The sequence below is a fragment of the Capricornis sumatraensis genome, chromosome 15 (assembly GCF_032405125.1).
Source record: "Capricornis sumatraensis isolate serow.1 chromosome 15, serow.2, whole genome shotgun sequence".
In the NCBI taxonomy this organism is placed as follows: Eukaryota; Metazoa; Chordata; class Mammalia; order Artiodactyla; family Bovidae; genus Capricornis; species Capricornis sumatraensis.
Genome location: NC_091083.1, coordinates 74,771,522 through 74,791,526, shown reverse-complemented (window position 1 = coordinate 74,791,526; position 20,005 = coordinate 74,771,522).

The following is a 20,005-nucleotide window of genomic DNA, read 5'->3' as shown; positions in this document are numbered from 1 at the left end:
GTTTATTACAGGATGTTGCATATAGTCCCCCAAGTCTTCATTTTATTAAAAATAATCAGCCTAACTTAATCCTCATGCCAAAGAGACATATGTTGGGGTGGCAGGTTTTGCACCCCTACATGCCTTTTCTAGAATGTCGGATAAATGGAAACATGCATTATGTAGCTTTGTGAATCTAGCTTCTTTCAATTAACATAACATATCTGATACTTGCCGATGTTGTTGTGTGAATCATTAGTTTGTTCCTTTTCATTGCTGAGTGGTATTCCACATTTGCCTTTTGAACTGGATTCTAAGGGTCCCAGGATCCATGGAGACTGGTGGTATTGTCCTTATGGTTGATTCATGCAAATATGTGCAACAGCCTAGGCTTCAGAGGAAGAAGGGGTTTTAAGCGCAGGTAACAAATCATCCTGCCTTCCTCAAAATGAATTGATGTGACAGAAGGTTGTACCAGGCTGAGAGCAGGAAAAGGTACCCTCCTTTTACCTCACTCTCAGAGTAGTTCCTAGGAGATACAATGATGCGATTAGATTGCAGAGGTTCATCTAGGGTGGATTCACAAATCTCTTTTCTGAAAAAGTAGCCGCAATCCCAGTTGTGAAATTTGTCAAGGGAGTATTTAGGACAGTGTCACAAATGAAGATGGATGCAACCATCAAAATGAAACAGCAAAATGAAAGCTCTCGAATTCACTTCAGTAGAACTTCAGAGGAATAATGTAGCACTAATGCAACAGGATTTATCCTAGAAATACTGGAAAAATTCACCATAGGGAAATGCAGTGATTTATGTCACATTGATGCATCACCATAGAATGATTAGTCCAGGAGTCTCAAAAAGACTTTTGATAAAAATATAATACCCATTTCGTTTGAACAAGCAACCCAATGCACTAAATGCTTTGGTCAAGTAGAAACTGAGAGATGAGTACTTTCAATGCAAAAATAAAACCAACAACAGCAACAAAAAACCCCAAAGCTTTTCTGAACCTAAAGCTGATGTCATCATTTGCTATGAAAAATTAGAATCATTGACCTTAGAGCCAAAATTAATGCCTAATTGTCTGATGCTGCCATCATTCAGGATGAAAAAGGCTGTTATGGATTGAATTGTCTCCAGAAGACTGTAGGTCAAAGTCCTAACCCTCAGGCCCTCAGAATGGTACCTTATTTGGAAATAGGATCTTTGAAGGAATAACCATGAGAATATGAGGTCATTAGGGTGGGCCCTAATCTGTTATGACTGGTGTCCTTATAAAACAGGGAAATTATGATCGAGACAGGCCTGCACAGAGAGAAGACTGTGTGAAGAGATAACAATGAGGGCACCATGTGAGCATGGAGGCAGATATCGGAGTACTGCCAGGCCTTGTAAGCTATGGAAAACCAGAGACTTCTGGCAAACCACCAGAAGCTGGACAGAGATGGGACAGATTCTTCCTAAACTGTCAGAAGGAAGGGACCCTGCCAAGACATTGATTTTTGACTTCCAGACTCCAGAACTGTGAGATGATACATTTCTGTTGTTTAAGTCACTCACCGTGTGATACTTTGTTATCTCAGCGCCAGGCAACAGTTGCTGCTAAGCTGCTAAGTCACTTCAGTCCTGTCCGACTCTGTGCGACCCCAGAGACGGCAGCCCACCAGGCTCCCCCATCCCTGGGATTCTCCAGGCAAGAACACTGGAGTGGGTTGCCATTTCCTTCTCCAATGCATGAAAGTGCAAAGTGAAAGTGAAGTTTCTCAGTTGTGTCTGACTCTTAGTGACCCCATGGACTGCAGCCTTCCAGGCTCCTCCATCCATGGGATTTTCCAGGCAAGAGTACTGGAGTGGGGTGCCATTGCCTTCTCTGCAGGCAACAGTGGTGAGCCTTTATTGAGTGCTCATTGTTCTGAGCACTTTGTATCCATGACCTCATTGTAATTTCCTCCACAGTTCTTTGAGGAAGAGATGATGATTATTGATGTTATGTTGATAAAGAAACTAAGACACAGAGACATTAGCAAACTTTCTCAAAGCCATGTATTAATAGATAGTAAGAGATAAGACAGTGATTTAAATGCAGGCCATCTATTTTCTGAACTCATCTTTAATATTACTACTAATTATGCTGTATTCAGGTCCACAATAATTACAGCATGTTGGTACTGATATATTTAGACACTTAGATCACTGGAATAGATAGAAAGTTTAGAAATAGATCCATGTGTATGTAAGCATTTAATATATAAGTTATCAAAACGATGCAGATGAATATTTATTTCTTCTGTAGTGTCGAATACCAGAGTATCAGATAATCAATGTAGGCAGTTCTACTAAAGGGGGAAATGATTTCCAGATTTTACTTTGTATTCAATGAGCCCATCTGGCAAAAATAATTCAGAGGTTAAAAGAAGCTTAGGGGAATGTCTATAACTAAAAATAGAGAAAATGGGTTAATGTTTTTAATCTATTAAGAGCACTTGTAAGTTAGAATGGATACCCAGTCTGATTATAAAATGAGTGAAGGGCATGATCAGGCAATTTTCCAGTGAAGAAATGCCCATGGCCAGTTGAACTTATGAAAAACATTCAACTTTCCATAGTATTCAAATAACTTAAAATGATGGCCTCTGCATTTCCCTAATTAAGTTGACAAAGATTAAAAACAAATGATTCTTAGTAATGATGAAGATGCAAAGGAAGTGAGCAGTCTCGCACGCTGCAGACAGCAGTGTTTTTTGGAATAGCTGTTGTGGAAGGCAGTTTCACTATGCATATAAAATTATGCGTGCCCTTTGATTCGGGAAATTCAACTTTCAGAAAATTATCGTAAGGAAATAAAATATTTACTTTATAAATAGTAAACTATGAAAACAGTAAAAATAAGGAAATGAAATTTGGTTTAGTAAATTATAGACATTTAGGATGGCAACCATTAAAATTAGATTGTAGAAGAATGTTTAGTGAAATATACTCCTGAAATAGTAATGCACTTGAAAAGCAGGTTGCAAAGCTATATGTTCACTCTGTTTTCAATTTATTTTAGAAAATAAAATTTCTATGTCAGTGGGAAAAAACCTCAAAATATATAGATCACGATATAAATACCAGTGACTGTGCTTAAAATTTTCCAGGTTATTTGCAGTAAAAATGTGTTGTTTTTGCAATTAGAAAAAAAACTAATAAACCTTTCATACACATGCACATATACACATTTGTGTATAAATAATGTGGGGCTTCCCTATATAATGCACACACCTGTCAGATATTAATTACACCAAACATACCATATTGTCAAATATTTTGGTGCCAGTGGAAATTTTGCATATTTGTGACATTAAGGTAACTAGAATAGTGTCTAGTTAAAATCTCTCAACGTTTATAACCTGTTACAATGTGGATTGCTAAGTTATGAATGCATTTTATAGGCACTCTACTCCTAATAAGAACAATAACAGCTAATATATATTTTGCACTTAAAATGTGCCAGAATTTTTCTAGGTCTACATGTTTATTGTCTCTTTTAGTTCCCCTAAGAAATCTATGAGTGTATGTGTGTGTGCACATGCACACACACCAAGATTCACAAAGTAAGATAAATAGGTTAGATTTTTTTTCTTTTTTTTTGGAGGGGGCACCATGATTTAAGAAAATGGTCCTTTATGAGACATTTCAAAGAAGCTTTTGTGTTCTGGAATCGCTCCACCTAGGTTTCATCCTTACTTTGCGTGATGCGCTTGTGGGTACCAGGTAAGGAAGGGAGGCCTCGCGGGACTCAGAGCTGGGTGAAGACCAGCTGCTCTCAGCAATCTGTGTGGTTTCGTCCTGGGGCAGACTGTTGGTTCCCTGGGGAGTAGATGGAATGGATTTCCTTTAAGCCTGCTCTCTATCAACAGCATTTCTTCTGAGTTTTCAGTAAGACCACAATGTTTCCTACCTTACATAACCTCTATCATTTCTAAAATAATTAGAGAAATGATGAAGGGGAGGATATGGAAAATTGCCATTGATTCTACCATAGGAGGTGTTGCTTGCTTCCCAGCAGATTCCTGGTTTGTGGATGTCGCAGACCAGGGCCAGGGCTCTGTTCTTAAGGCTTGCCATGAGGAGTTTCCCAGGGCCTGGGGAAGCTGCTGAGAGAAATCTATGTAAAAGCTCATAGGAGGAGGTCAGGTCAATTTTAGTGAATGTCAGTTCAGTTCAGTTGCTCAGTCGTGTCAGACTCTTTTTGACCCCATGGACTAGAGCACGCAAGGCTTCCCTGTCCATCACCAACTCCTGGAGCTTGCTCAGACTCACGTCCATCCAGTCAGTGATACCATCCAACCATCTCATCCTCTGTCGTCCCCTTCTCCTCCTGCCTTTAATCTTTCCCAGCATCAGGGGCTTTTCTAATGAGTCAGCTCTTCGCATCAGGTGGCCAAAGTATTGGAGTTTCAGCATCAGTTCTTCCAACGAATATTCAGGATTGATTTCCTTTAGGATTGACAAATTCAATAAAGACTTTAAAAATAGCCCACATCAAAAAATCTTAGAAGAAAAATTTATTGCATTAGCCAGAGTTGGAGTTTTTCCATAACATCTTGTAGAAAAACCTGAATGAACTTCTTCGCCAACTCTATCGTTTAGGTTAATGGGATGTATATATATAAATAAAATACATGCACATACATATGTAGGTCAAATATACAGCATATATAATATGAATGTACGTATATATGTACTATGTTATATACCATATATGCATACATCTGCAATATAGTATATAGACACATATATATGCTATATATACTATCGATATCCTATATATTTTTTCCTGTGTCTAGTTAAACCATTACTAATTACCATGGTGTGAAAATGACAGGAACACAAATGATATCACCAAATCAAAGATTTTTTATGATTATGCAGTATACACCTATACTTGTAATACCTTGGAGTATCAATAGTATAGAATATTATTATTGTTTTATTATTCTATTAGTCATTAAGTTATGTCTGACTCTCTTGTGACCCTATGGTACTTAGTAGCCCGCCAGGCTCCTCTATCCATGGGATTTCCCAGGCAGGAACACTGGAGTGAGTTGCCATTTTCTTCTCTGGGGGATCTTCCTGACTCAGAGATTGAATCCACATCTGCATTGGCAGGTGGATTCTTTAGCATAAACATGAAAGAAAGTTGATAGTGATTATCCCCGATTTGACTACAGCCCTAAAGTTTACACTATGGAAATAGTGACTGGTGGACTTGAAGGAAACTTTAAACAATTGTTAATAATAATAAACAGCTTCAATCAGCCTGTTCGAGAGGATATTGAAGTTTCTACTCTATAAAAAGGGATACTGCAAAATTATTGTCATGAAGAGGTAATCAATCCGAAGGAATGTAACTGGGAAAGTAAGGGGAAATATTGTCAGGAAGATAATTAATAAAAATGTTATTTTTCTGGATTGCACAATGTTTGTGGTACCTGTAGGCTGTTGGAAGTTTATTTGTTTGTTGTGATTTCTTTTCTCATTTCAAATAAATAGTCTCCTTTCTGAGTGTGTAGTCTTTTCCCTAAAGAATGTCCCCTCCCCAAATTGTTTAAGCTTCAGGCTCACAACACTCAGATTTACTCCTGGGGAGGAAGGTAATGTTATTATCTTTGGACGGATGAGAAAATTGAAACTCTGAGAGGTTAAGTGGCTTGTTGAAGGTCACATGGTCATAGCCTGGGCTCCAGGATGCTCATCACTTGTGCGCTGTGCCCTCTTCCTGGTGGGGGGTGATTGGGATGTGGCTTGCTTCCCTCTGTGTTAGTGGAGTTGCAGCTGCGAATTGCCAGAGCCCTGGGAAATGTGGAAGGGCTCTCTGCCATTGGCTCTTCCCAGGCTTTAAGTAGTTGCCCCTCGGGGAAGTGTTCATGCGCTCGCTGGTGGTACCCAAGCCAGGTGCTCTTTCCTCTGGCTTCAGCGTGTCAGCCATGGGGAACAGTTATCCTCGTAACTGTTGCTGGTTTGGTGGCTGCTCTCGGTCCTCACTGGTAAAACCATTTTGCCATTTCTCACTCCTCTCATTCTGCCCTGAACTCTTAAGGCTTTCAGACTGTGGGCTCTCTCAGATGAGAGAAGGCCCCAGAGCCCCTGGGGAGGATGGGTTAGAGGGGAAAACCCAGCAGCAGACTAATGAGGCCTTAAAATGCTATTGATGCAATTGGGCATCCTTTCTCTCTTCCATAGCTTCTCCCTCTCACAGCCCTTGGCATCCAAACTGGCAGATACTACTGGGCTTTCCAGAATTCCATCCATCAGACTGTGGTTCTCTCAAGGACGAGTTGTGTGGTACATGAATTGCTGGCCTTCAAGGTGGGCCCAAGTTGTCTTGCATCCTCTTAAGTCTATGGGAAAAACAGGTAACACTGTAAGTTTCACTGTTTATGGTTTCTTTGCTACTTTTGTGTGGAATTTTTGTTCATTTCAGTCAGTGTTGAAGTCCGAGGGTTTGAGAAATCTTCTATGTCACCATTTTTCTCACTCATGTTGGTTTGGATTCTGCTTTTTTGCATTTTAACTTTTCCTGAAACTCTGTTAACCCACAGGTCTGTCACACAACCCTGTTATCTTTGCATCTTATGTTAGTTTCTTGTAGCTTTCTCTCCTTGTTTCCTAAAGAGCTGGGTCTCTTTGCATCCTATGAGGATGCTGAATGTTTTTTAAAAGCATTCATCAGGTTCCTATAGTAGATAATATTTTAGCAATCTTCTCTTCAGTTTCCATGATGACTTACTTTGCATTTTCCTTTTTTTAAATCATAATAATTTTTATTATTTTTCCTTAAGATTTTACTTTCTTACTGCAGGAGATGGTAAGGAGAGACCCCAAGTGCTTGGAAAAAGTCTTGTTCATTAGAAGGCCAATAGTGTGGTTTCCTGTTTATTAAAAACTGTATTTCTGAAGTTGGGGGTTGATAGTGTGGAAGGAACACATGGTCTGCCTAGTAAATTCCGGGAAGATGAGGTTTAACATTTCTTTTTCCAGATTATAACAAGGGTGTCACAAAGTGGTCAGCCACTTGAATATTTAAGTCCATTTCAGTTTCTTCCCAATGCTGGTGATAGTTTTATTGTTTTCAGTTCTGTTGAAAGTTTTCACCTTTTTCCAGTGTTTTCTTAGGCATGGCGGTGCGGTTCTAAGAGAGATTCCTAGGAGGTGCCTGCCAGATTGTACTTCAAAGGGAATGTGACTCGGGCAAGGTCATTTAACCAGCTGGTGGCAAAGCCATGCCTGTAATGCGGGCTCCTTTCTTCCAGGCAAATCCTCCATCTTCAAGACCACCTGCCGCTCTCGTCCTGTCAGAGCCAGAGCTGTGATGTGGCTTAGAGAATTGTGGCTTTGTTAGAAGTTCATTTCTGTTCTGGGAGTTTGAGCCTGAGGGGGAGTCATGTTGGCAGGGGCTGTACTCATAGGATCCTATGTCTTGGGCCTTTTCAGATTAAAAACAAGTGTGCATAAAGTTAAAGGTGCTTGAGTGCTTGTTCCAGGGATGAGATATGTGTCTGTGTGTCCCTGACATGAACTCTTGGCATTGGCGAGGCGGAGATGAGGCAGCTTTAGGGTTCTGGGTCTGTTTGCTGTGCCTGGGAGTCTTAATAATCTTAATCTTCCTTAAAGGCCATGTCCTTGATCCCTAGCAGAGTGCCTGCTTCCTGTCTTTGGGTGCCTCTGTCTTTGTGAGATTAACTTCTCCAGGGAACTGAAGTATCAACATTTGAAGGAAAGATTTGCACAGGGTTAATGATTTAACAGGTTGACGAGCTAGCACAGCTCAAACCACAGTTTCCTAAGTCACCGTCAGCATCCTCAGGACCTCAGAACCCTTCCTCCTGGTCGACTGACAATCACAACATCCGGGTACCATGAGCTTTCACTTCGTGGAGGCTCCTTTTTTCCTCTGTTCTTAAAAACCTTTCATTTCACGTTTAATGCACATTTAACAGGCCATGATACATGGAGCCCAGCTGGCCACCGCAGACAGATTTGCCAAAGCTCTTCTGAGAGCTCACACCAACTATACATAATGATAATATTCAGACCTCAATAAATAGTGACCAGTTTGGTGATTTATATGGGGCTGGATGCTATTATTAAGTTTAACTGACTATATGGAACCCTAAAGTTTTTACTTTGTCATTAGATATTAATATAGATACAAAAACTGAGGGCAGAAACTAATTTTTGTCAACCAGACCTAAATGTGTCTGAGGATTCTGTAGGCACAGCATAGTGTAGCAGAGAAATGATAACCTTTGGGGAAAGGAAATAGAGAATCCACAAACACAGGGAACTTGGACTGGATTCTTATTTTGTTGGAATCTGTTTATCCATCTTTAAAATGAGAGTGATTAATTCCTGGATCCTGGGATGTCTGTTAGAATTATGTAGAATTATGTGATGCCTGACAAGAAATAGCTGTTCAGTCAGTTCAGTCGCTCAGTCGTGTCCGACTCTTTGCGACCCCATGAATTGCTGCATGCCAGGCCTCCCTGTCCATCACCATCTCCCAGAGTTCACTCGAACTCACGTCCATTGAGTTGGTGATGCCATCCAGCCATCTCATCCTCTGTCGTCCCCTTCTCCTCCTGCCCCCAATTCCTCCCAGCATCAGAGTCTTTTCCAATGAGTCAACTGTTCGCATCAGGTGGCCAAAGTACTGGAGTTTCAGCTTTAGCATCATTCCTTCCAAAGAACACCCAGGACTGATCTTTAGAATGGACTGGTTGGATCTCCTTGCAGTCCAAGGGACTCTCAAGAGTCTTCTCCAACACCATGGTTCAAAACCATCAATTATTTGGTGCTCAGCTTTCTTCACAATCCAACTCTCACATCCATACATGACCGCTGGAAAAACCATAGCCTTGACTAGATCGAACTTTGTTGGCAAAGTAATGTCTCTGCTTTTGAATATGCTGTCTAGGTTGGTCATAACTTTCCTTCCAAGGAGTAAGCGTCTTTTAACTTCATGGCTGCAGTCACCATCTGCAGTGATTTTGGAGCCCCCCAAAATAAAGTCTGACACTGTTTCCACTGTTTCCTCATCTATTTCCCGTGAAGTGATGGGACCGGATGCCATGATCTTCGTTTTCTGAATGTTGAGCTTTAAGCCAACTTTTTCACTCTCCTCTTTCACTTTCATCAAGAGGCTTTTTAGTTCCTCTTCACTTTCTGCCATAAGGGTGGTGTCATCTGCATATATGAAGTTATTGATATTTCTCCTGGCAATCTTAATTCCAGCTTGTGCTTCTTCCAGTCCAGTGTTTCTCATGATGTACTCTGCATATAAGTTAAATAAGCAGGGTGACAGTGTACAGCCTTGACATACTCCTTTTCCTGTTTGGAACCAGTCTGTTGTTCCATGTCCAGTTCTAACTATTGCTTCCTGACCTGCATATAGGTTTCTCAAGAGGCAGGTCAGGTGGTCTGGTATTCCCATCTCTCAGAATTTTGCACAGTTTATTGTGATCCACACAGTCAAAGGCTTTGGCATAGTCAATAAAGCAGAAATAGATGTTTTTCTGGAACTCTCTTGCTTTTTCGATGATCCAGCTGATGTTGGCAATTTGATCTCTGGTTCCTCTGCCTTTTCTAAAACCAGCTTGAGCATCAGGAAGTTGACGGTTCACATATTGCTGAAGCCTGGCTTGAAGAATTTTGAGCATTACTTTACTAGCTATTCAATAGGATCACTTAAAATTTTTTAAAAATTAATTATTTTTGGCTGCCCTAGGTCTTTATTGTTGCATACAGAATTTCTGTAGTTGCAGCAAGCAGAGGCTACTCTCTAGATACGGTGTGTAGGCTTCTTGTTGTGGCGGCTTCTCTTTGTTACCAAGCATGGGCTCTAGGCCCGCGAACTTCAGTAGTTGCAGCCCTCGGGGTCTAGAGCTCAGGGTCAGCAGTTGTGGCACACAGGCTTCCCAAACCAGGGATCAAACTGGTTCTTAACCCCAGGACTGCTAGGGAAGTTCCAGGGAACACTTTCTTTATCCACCTTATGGATATGTTTGTCAAGTGCCGACCATATTCAAAGCACGATGATATATGATGAGCCAACGTGGGTACCTTACTTGCCTTATTTCTTGCCATGTTTTCCATGTCTGACTCTCCCTAGAACATAAACTTCCTGAATGAAGGACACACAGCCTTTCATCCCTAGCTCCAAATCTGGTTCCTAGAATAATGTCTGGCACATAGTAGGCACACAATTTAGCATTATTGAGTGCCATTCAAGCATGGTTGTTCACTTCCTCAGTCATGTCCGACTCTTTGCAACCTCATGGACTGCAGCATGCCGGGCTTCCCTGTCCATCACTATCTCCCAGAGCTTATTAAAACTCATGTCCGTTGAGTCAATGATGCCATCCAACATCTCATCCTTTATTGCCCCCTTCTCCTCCTGCTCGCATTCTTTCCTGGCATCAGGGTCTCTTCCAAGGAGTCAGCTCTTCACATCAGGTGGCCAAAATAAAGTATTGGAGTTTCAGCTTCAGCATCAGTCTTTCGAATGAATATTCAGGGTTGATTTCCTTTAGGGTTGACTGCTTTGATCTCCTTGCAGTCCAAAGTTCGAAAGTGTCAATTCTTTGGCGCTTGCTGCTCAGTCTTCTTATGGTTCAACTCTCACATCCATACATGACCTCTGGAAAAACCAAAGCTTTGTCTAGATGTACTTTTGTCGGCAAGGTGATGTCTCTGCTTTTTAATATGCTATGTAGATTTGCCATAGCTTTTCTTACAAGGAGCAAGCGTCTTTTAATTTCATGGCTGCAGTCACCATCCACAGTGATTTTGGAGCCCAAGAAAATAAAGACTGTCATTCGAGCATGGGTTAAATTAATTCAAAGGTAATAAGGAAGCATGAGAATTGCCAAACTGGAGGGGTTTAGTGGTTTTTCATGAAAGAGATGTTATGATGGAGTTGAGAGGGGTTGTGCTTTGGGGTCAAATTGAAGGTAGTTTGATTCCTGCCTCTGCCGTTTACAAACTGTGTAGCCTTGAGGAAGTTACTTAACCTTTCTGAACCTGATTCCAACTTTGCAAAATTGTACATTGATTCCCAGAGGGCAACTCACAGGGCTGCTGTAAGAGAAATAAGGTAGAGCTTCTAAGGATCCTACCACTTTGTTATTCAGGGTTATACAGAGTGTGCACAGAGGGCTGATTTCCTCCAAAGTGAAACTTGGGAAAGCTTTGAATGTTTTCTCCCAGAGACTCTTGATGTAGCGGTTATGCGAGTCCACTCCTTGCTGGGCCAGACAGGAGCACCTGGCTGTGGCCTCTCCAGAGCTTCTCTAGGGTCTGTCACTACTGGAGCGGAGGTCTACAGTGAAGCCAAAGGGAACACCAGGGGCCCAGAGAGAGCCGTGTGTGGACCACATGACTCCTCCTGCCCTTGGACCATCAAGACAGTGAGTGGAGACCCAGCTGGCTGACCTTGCAGGCCCTGTTGGCTTGGGATGTGTGGCTGTTTCTCTTTCTTTTTTCCTTTGAAAAAAAATTATGTGCTAAAAATAAGTCAGTTTCAGAAGAAGAGGTGTTTGGTAAGCCATGTAATCCTGTAGTGGCAGCAGTGTTAGTGGCCACTGAGGGTTATGGCCCAGAGACCAAGACGGTGGCGTGCTACCTTGGTTTAGACCCCAGTCCAGCCATTGCGGAGCTGCGAGATTTGGGGCAGGTTGTTTAGCTAGTTCTCAGTTTTATTGTGCCTAAAGCATGGGTAGTAATAGCATCAGTGTCTGTGGGCTCCTTGAGGATTAAAAGAGAAAGCTCCTAGCCTTGGCCTAGCACAGTGCACAGCACACGGTAAGCACTCAACAAAGGCCAGTTGCTGTCATTTCCATTTCCACGTCAAGGAAATGGAGGCTCGAGATTTTCTCTGACCCACCAGAGGTCAGAGAAAGTGCCAGAACTAACCTGGATGTCATTCTTTGACGCTGTCTTTCACTCCTGACACTTCTTTGCACTCAGTTCATTCATTCATGAGGCATTTATTGAGTTTCCCTTAAGCTCTCAAGCATCAAAGTACCCAGGTCTTTGATACCTCCCAACGATTCAGTGGCAGAGAATACAGACATATGCTTCCTGCCCCCGTGGACTTAAACAGGTGGTGGGAAGACGGAAAATAAATAAGCAGATGAGTAGATAAAAAAATTCCAGAGTTCTTCAGAGGATGTGAATAACAACACTGTTGAATAGAAGTAAGACAGTGTGGTAGAGAAGAATTGGGAGAGAGGAAGTTGTTTCCCATGGAGTCTTCAGAGAGGCTTCTCTGAGAAGGCTGAGATTAATGTTTGATGTGGAAGATACCCCGTGAATCACCGGGGTGAGAGTATTCCAGGCTAGGGGACCAGTGGTGGAAAGACCCTGAGGCCGCCAAGAGCTGGTTTGGGCTTCCTAAGCCTTGAGAAGATGACTCAACTCCTGCCAGAAAGCAGTAGTCGGCCCTTCCTTCTGTGTAGAGGAAACCTTTTCTCGCCTTTCCCAGCCAATCTAAAGTTTCCCTGAAACAGGTTATGACCCTTGGCCAACCCTTTCTCTCCAGCTCCCTCAAAAACAGAAATGCAAAAAGACATCACCGTTGCATGAGAAAAGATGAAAGATGCTATTCTGGTTTCTGAGTGGGCAGAGCGCTGGCCCGGGGCCAGGACAGCTGGCTGCAGTCCCAGCTCTGCAACCCCTCTCTTTGCAGCCTTGTCCTTTTCATGCCTGTCTCCCCACCTGTAAGTTTCGGAGCTGGGCCAGGTGACCCCTTCCCTCCTGACACATGGGAGGGCAGCGAAATCCCTGAATCCACTCAGGGATTGTTGAGGGGAAACAAAAGCAGGTTTCCTTGGTTGGGTGCGGCTGCCATCCAGGCTGGTGGAGCCTCCAGCTGGGTCTCCAGACTGGGCCATCTTCACGTTACCCAGAGATGCCCGTCCGCCCCTGCCCGCCGCCTCCTCTTCTTGGCAGGGTGAGCGCTGACCCTGCACATGGCGCCTTCTTTTCTTCCTGGTCGTGATGCCCGGCAGCATCTGCTGAGACGTTACCCAGAGCACGGCAGACGGCTGTCTTCCCTGCTCTCTCCCGGAGCCTGGGAGGGCTGGCACACGGGAGGAGACATGGTTCTGCCTGCCGCGTCCCACTGGGTTCTCTTCTTCCGGGACATTCAGATGTACCACACTGAGGCCCGTGGCAAACCCCACAGGGAAGCTGGTCTGAGCAGAGGCTTTTATTTCCAGGGGACACCTGGCCCTCCTGTATCCCAGCAAACGTAGCTGGGTGACATGGTAGAGGACAGTCACCATCTCCCAGCATGTCAGAAATCGAGGCGCCCTCCAAGAGTTTAATTTATTCCTTTATTACCTGGTCAGAATCTCTGACCTGAGAGGTTAGGTAGTTTGCCCAAGGTCACACAGCAGTAAGTGGTCAATGAAGCTGGGCTTATCACCCTAGGCACTGCTGATGCATTCAGGAGGTGATGCACCAGCTCAGATAGTTTCTTTAAAATTTTTTGTTTGGAGATTATGTTCTGAGCCTGGGCACATAGAACATAGCTATTTTTCCCATTTCTCATTCATATGCTGGGATTAAATATTAATGTGTATTCATGCGAGTCACTTCAGTCGTGTTCGACTCTTTTCGACCCTGTGGACTGCAGCCCACCAGGCTCCTCTGTTCATGGGATTCTCAAGGCAAGAATATTGGAGTGGGTTGCCATGCCTTCCTCTGGGGGATCTTCCCGACCCAGGGATCGAACCCAGGTCTCTTATGTCTCGTGCATTGGCAGGTGGATTCTTTACCACTAGGGCGGCCATGTAACAAACACTTACTTGACACCTACTATGTGCCAGGCTTTGTTCCAAGTCTTTACAATTACTAAGTTTCCCCAATTCTGATCACAACCCCCAAGAGATGAGCACTGTGATTTCCTCATTTCATAGATAGGGACATTGAGGTACACAGAGGTTAAATAACCTGGTCAAGGTCATACAGTTTAAAAAAAAAAGTACCAGAGCTGGGGTGCTGGCTCCAGAGTCATACCTTTAAGCCCTATGGATGCTGAGTTTCACTGGTCACAGACCATCGTCTGCTAGTCAGGAGGGGCATGCTTTAGGGTTACTAATCTCCTTGAACTCTCCAGTTCACACCAGAGCCTGGAAAGGGCGTGAAGGCATTGGATCAGCTTCAGGAAGGTCACTGTGTCTGTTAGCCTTGTCTTTTTCTGCTCCACTGTGCCGTCTTGGAAGTCGGAACACGTCTCTGGTCTAAAAGATACCCAGCAGCAAGTTCATTATTCTCCCTTGAAGTCCCTTTGCTAACTTCCACCTTTGTTGTTTTCCTGGATTTATTATAATGGGCCAAATTAACCTGAGTTGCCTCCCAGAGTCTCTGGGAGAAAGAACCAAATGAGCAGATCAGACACTGTTTTCTGGGTCCTTGGGGAGTGCCTGAGCCATCAGAGAGACATCATCTTATTTATAATACATTCACTGTTCAAAGAGCTTTAAAACACTTTTTTTTTTTCCTGTTAGGAGTATTGTTTCTATCTGTTGAGTCCATGAGTGTTTGACATTGGATGACTTTATAAAACATTCTACTAATTGGATTTGTTAAAGCAAATAAATCAAACGCTAATTGGAACGTGCCCTGCCATTATTTTTGCTTACTGAATTAGATATAATGGTGTGAAGGCCTTCTTATCATATTTGTGCACTTATTTAAACACCCCCTTGGCACACACTTCTGCAAATTCAATTAGATATTCCAAAAAGGAATTCAATTTATGCCAGGCTGGTTTACATTCATTCCGGGGGCAAGACTCGCCTACCCATGATAGTCTGCCCACGATTAATAAGCCACTTAGATATCGCCCTGCCTTCAGAGACTCTTGTTGGCGCGAGGGCAGCATCTTGATGACTTAGGGGCTGTGGGGCTTTATTGCTTGAACGTGTGTGTCCACAGAGCAGGGCTGGCTTCATGGGTGTGTCACTTGCCCACTCAACCAGGGCCTGGCACTTGGAAGGGCTCTGTGCTTCGTCTAATGATCTGCAGTGGTCATGTTGAAATTCTTAATCGTTTTGAAGCAAGTGGCTTTGCACTTTGGTTTTGTGCTGGGTCTCCCATGAATGTAGTAGCTGAGATCTCCCTGGTAGACTTTCTGGCCAAGAAGGGGGTCCTTGATTTGAGTCTTGGCTCTGCCCTTGATTGACTGGGTAAGGTTGAGAAGGGCACCTGCTCTCGCCTTGGTTTCCTGGTCTGTGAAGTAGGAGCACCAGCCCTTACCCACTGAGAACACGTGCTGTGATGTCGGTGAAGTGTTCCCACATATGAACAAGTTCTGTTCTGAGAGCGCTCTTGTAAGCCCGACTTGTTCGTAAGTCCAACAAAGTTAGCCTAGGTACCCAACCAATACAATTTGCTATATAGTACTGTCAATTCTAAAAGAACTCAATCGTTTATATTCACTGGAAGGACTGATGCTGAAGCTGAAGCTCCAATACTTTGGCCATGTGATTCGACGAGCCTACTTTATTAGAAAAGACCTTGATGCAGGGAAAGATTGAAGGCAGGAGGAGAAGGGGTCGACAGAGGATGAGATGGTTGGACGGCATCACCGACCCATTGGACGTGAGAGTGAGCAAGCTCTGGAATGTGGTGAAGGACAAGGAAGCCTGGAGTGCTGCAATCCATGGGGTCACAAAGAGTCAGGCGTGACTGAGCAACTGAACAACAACTGTGTTGTAATAGGTTTATAATACTTTTCACACAAGTAACACATAAAAAAAAGATTTTTAATCTTAAAGTACCTTGAAAAGTACAGTAGTACAGTACAACTGCTGGCATACAGGGCCTGGCATCGAATGAACAGGCAGGAAGAGTTAGGGAAAGGAGGTGTGGGAGGTGGTAGAGCTGAAGAATGGTCAGCATTAGGCCACTGGCAGGGATGGGCAAGGTGCAGTTTCACTCACGCCTGACATTGATGGCACAGGTTCTGGTTCCTTGCTGGAACCAAATGGATGTTCACATCTTTGAAAGTTTGCAGCTTGAAGGTTCAGATATTGGGGACTTAACCGTATTTAAATCTAGTAACCTCTGGTGCTTCTCTCAAGCCTTTAACCTACAGGCTGGGAATGTAGCTTCGAAAGGAACACAGTGGATGACATGCCCCCCGCCCCCGCCTTCCACTTCCTGCAGGAAAGAAGAAACGTTCTACAACTGAGAAATGGGAAGGAGGTGTCAAAAGCACATGACATCAAACACTCAAAGGGTGCAAACACGGTACTTTTCTGTGACTGTGTTAAAATTGTAAAATTTTACGGGATCAAAGCAGAGGTTAGCCAACTAGAGCCTCCAGGCCAGTCCTGGACCTTCACTGATTTTGTACTCCATCCTCAAAGGAAGATTGGTTTTTACATTTTTAAATGGTTAGACAAATCAAAAGAATACTGTTTTGTGACATGTGGAAATCATAGGAAATTCAAAGTGCAGTGTCAGTAAATCCAGTCTTATTAGCAAACAACTCTGCCCATCTTTCTGTGTGACTTGTGGCTGCTTCTGCTACAATGGCACTGCTAAGTCTTAGTGACAGAGACCAAGGGGCCTTCTGTGGTAGGAAGAATACTGGGTTGGTCCTCAAGGTTACTGGCCCCTGGTATTTGTGTCTTGTTTAATCCCTGTCCTTTGGGAGGGACTGGGATAGGATAGATTTCAACCTTTTCTAGATTTTTTTTTGTTTTGATGTGGATCATTTTTAGAGTCTTTATTGAATTTGTGATAATATTGCTTCTGTTTCATATTTTGGGTGTTTGGCTGGAAGGCATGAGGGGTCTTAGCTTCCCAATCTAGGATCGAAGCTGCACCCCCTGCATTGGAAGGCAGAGTGAACCACTGGACCTCCAGGGAAGTCCCAGATCTCACTCTTATGATTAGGTTACGTTAGTGACCAAGGTGAAGGGATTTCACAGATATAATTAAGGTCCCAAGCTGGCTGACTTTAATAAAAAAGGAGATGATCCTGTTTGGGTGGGCCTGACTGAATCAGATGAGCCCTGAAATAGGATGGAGCCTTGCTCAGGAAAAGAGTAGAGAGGATTTATGGCAGGAACTGTGGGTGGCTTCTAGGAACTGAGAGCCACTTACATGATGACCCCCAGAGGGCAGGAGTGAAAGTGTTAGTCATTCAGTCATTCGGACTCTTTGCAACCCCCGTAGCCCAACAGGTTCCTCTGTCCATGGGCTTCTCCAGGCAGGAGTACTGAAGTGGGTAGCCATACTCTTCTCTAGAAGCCCTGATGCTAAAATTATTACAAGGAACTGAATTCTGCCAAACACCCTGCAAAAGTTGACCTGGACTCCAGAAAGGAAATCGGGTCTCCTGTTACCATGACCTCAGCCTTGTGAGGCTCTGATAAGGTGCAACCTGGCCTTCACTTCTTATCTGTGGAAACCAGGAGATAAAAAAAGCAATGGGTGTTGTTTTGAGTTTGTGATAACATGTTGGTAGCAAGAAAAAACCAATACACCTGTAAGGTGAACATCTTTACTGTCTGACCATCTATAGAAAAAGCTGGTTGACCCTTGTCTTAGGGAGTGGGGTTGGTAAGACTTAACTTTCATGCGTGTGTGTGTGCAAGCTCTGTCATGTCCAACTCTTTGTGACCCCATGACCCACTTTGTGACTGTAACCTGCCAGGCTCCTCTGTCCATGGAATGTTCCAGACTAATACTGGAGTGGGTTGCCCTTTCCTCCTCCAGGGGATCTTCCCGACCCAGGGTTCAAACCCTCTTGCATCTTCTGCATTGGCAGGCAGATTCTTTACCACTGCACCATCTGGGAAGCCCACTTCCATGCACAAACATACATATAAAAGTATTAAAAAATGTGCATATATTTATATACATACTTAACATAGCTCAAGTACAGTGCCTCGCACGGAGCAGAAGCCCTGGAAACCTGTAGTTTCTCTTCTGAACTCAATTCTGTTCAAGAATACATAGGATCATATCTGAGAAATGCAGAGGCAGACACATTTATATTTTTATTGAATTTCTGTTCCTCTCATTTTCAAAAGAGGAGCTCATGTTTAAAAAAAAATCCTGATTGGCACTATAAACTTTATTTATGCTTTAATATATCTTAAAGTATGTATCCTGCACTATTTTTACTTCCCTTACAGATGCTGATATGCTATACATTACCAAACCCAAATGGATTTTCAAAATCCAATTTCCTTGCTACCGTTTTCCATTTCTCTGTTGACTTTTTATGCCTGACTCACGTCAGAGCATCTGGGGCCTTTGCTACATTTTGACCTCAACCTGTCCAGGGAAATAGCTTCTCTGTCCCGATGTAGGGAGATACTGCTGAGTCCTCAGCTTATGGCCGTGTCCACAGTTATTTGGGTCTTCTCCCAACTGGGACATGTGCTTTGGAGGCTGAGCCCAGTTCTAGGGGTGAGTGTAGGTTTAGGAGACTTTTGTTTTCTTCCAAATTGATGGTGATGGGGTTGACATCAGTTGAGTGGGGCCGCTTTAAAACGGAGTGAGCTGAGCATCCAGATGGCTGTCTTTTGGGAATCTCTCCAGTTGTAAGCCTTCCCCAAGTAGCCTGCCACAGACATCCGTGGTCTGGAGCGTCTTCAGCAGGTGTTATGGTGCCAAGGAATTCCACCGAGAGAGGTAAATATAATTTGTGAAAGACCAGGAGGAGCTGCAATAAGACTTAGGATCATGGGTCTGAATACTCCATGCTGAGGACCCGTGGAAGGCTAGCCTTCTTTCCCTTCTCCTCCTTACCAGGGGTTCTCAGTAGCCAGTCCTGGTGCTGGTGAAACGGCTCACATCTCTGTGGCTCCTGAGAATTTCTGGCTCTCTCTGAGTCTTTGGAACTCTTAACTTTGACCACTGGAAGCCTCCTTTGTGATCCATTTTGCACACCAGAAAGTGAAGGCCCGATAAGGAAGAAAGGAGGTTAGCTGAAAAGGCTGTACCCCCTGGCAGTGTAGACTGCTGCCAGAGTGTATAATCTGAAGCGCATAACCACTCTTATTTCTCAGTGTGTTGTCTGGGAGAAAGAAAATCCAGGGAGAATTGCTTACAAAACACGAATCAAATGTGTTTTCCCCTCCCGAACAGCTTTCAAAACTTATCTCTGGGTCAAGTCAGGCCGACAGGGAACTAGTCTCTAGATTGTACCATATTGGGTTCCAGTGAGTTGCTTTTCCTGAATTGTATGTTTGGTTGATGCTATCAGTTTATATTGAGAGTGATTATGAGAAATACTCTCATGAAATTGACCACGCACCTCTTGCATGGATGTTGTTTCAGATATTGTGCATTGTGGGATGGTTGATTTCTGTTACCAGTACCCCTGTGGAGAAGTTCTTGTGTGATCTAAGCACCTGGAATGATTGTAATTTACCAGAGCTATTTGGCTTTTATTGTCTGAACACAGAGTATCCAGTAACTGAGCAGATTGTCCTTTTTCTGCTGGCATCTGGAAGCTCAGAGTCAAATAGGTGACTCCCTTTCAGCAGGCGGACTTGTAGGAAATGGCGGTGTGGAGTTGTAACTCTCTCCTTCTGTCCTTCCTGTCTGTCTTCTCCTGCCTTCAGTTTGCTTTTTGCTATCTCTTGCTGTATTTCCTGCTTCTGTGTTTGTCCATCATCTGTGGCTGGACTAGAGTTGTGACCTCGGCAGGTTGTTTAACCCCTTAATGCATCAGTTACTTTACACTTAAAGTAAGGATTAAAAAACTTACTTCACAAAGTCATGAGGATTAAGTGAAAACAAACATGACCTCAGCAGTTTTCTGTGATTAGTGCCTAGTATATAACCTGACACAGAGCAAATGCTCAACAGAGCACGCTTCTTAGATTAGTCAGCATATGCAAGGCTCCGCTATGGTAACGACTAAACCCTAAGATGTCAGTGGCATTAAGACTAGAAAAGTTGGCATTTTGTGCCTGATGTGTTGAACGACAGTATTATTGGTCAGGTG